The 563-nt window shown below is 32.0% G+C and overlaps 1 pseudogene; it reads right to left on the bottom strand.

Annotated features, from left to right (window-relative positions):
• Positions 1-563, bottom strand: part of LOC103750180 — an 8,591-nt pseudogene that overhangs the window by 664 nt on the left and 7,364 nt on the right.

Raw genomic sequence — 563 nt, 5'->3', positions numbered from 1 at the left:
CATCTGAGCATGGATATAAAGTCATCAGGTAGATTTCAATGGTAATGTTTTTCACATCTACTAATTATTAGGGAGCAAATTTTTATGCTTTGGAGAATTATTTTTTAATCATTTTTTAAAATGTTTAATAACTACATGATTAGAAGAAGCATTTCACTGCAGCTTTAACATATTCAACAACACTCCAGAGCAAGAGTACATCTCTTTCACAAGTGGCTGTAAGTCTCTAGGTTCACAGTTGAATTAATATAGTTATATATTATTGAACTCAGTATAAGCCCTGTAAGACATAAAATTGGATGAGTATTTAACCTTTAATAAAGATCTCCATTTCATTTTAGAATATATTGTTCCTTCCAGAAAGACTCATTGTTTTTTCTACTAACACTGAGATGTTGGCACATGCATCTCTAATCTGTATGTATCTGATTATTACTAGTCATAATCAGCTGCACTTGGATCCTTGGAGCCTGTGTATGTCTATAAAGTCTTGGGTAAATTTCAATGGTAATGTTTATCACCTCTACTAATTAGCATGATGTAAATTTCCATGCTTCCTCCTC

This window comes from Nannospalax galili, unplaced genomic scaffold (assembly GCF_000622305.1).
Source record: "Nannospalax galili isolate Female #2095 unplaced genomic scaffold, S.galili_v1.0 scaffold591, whole genome shotgun sequence".
NCBI classification, from domain to species: Eukaryota; Metazoa; Chordata; class Mammalia; order Rodentia; family Spalacidae; genus Nannospalax; species Nannospalax galili.
The sequence above is the reverse complement of the archived record's forward strand: the minus strand, read 5'-3'. Positions and strand labels throughout refer to the sequence as shown.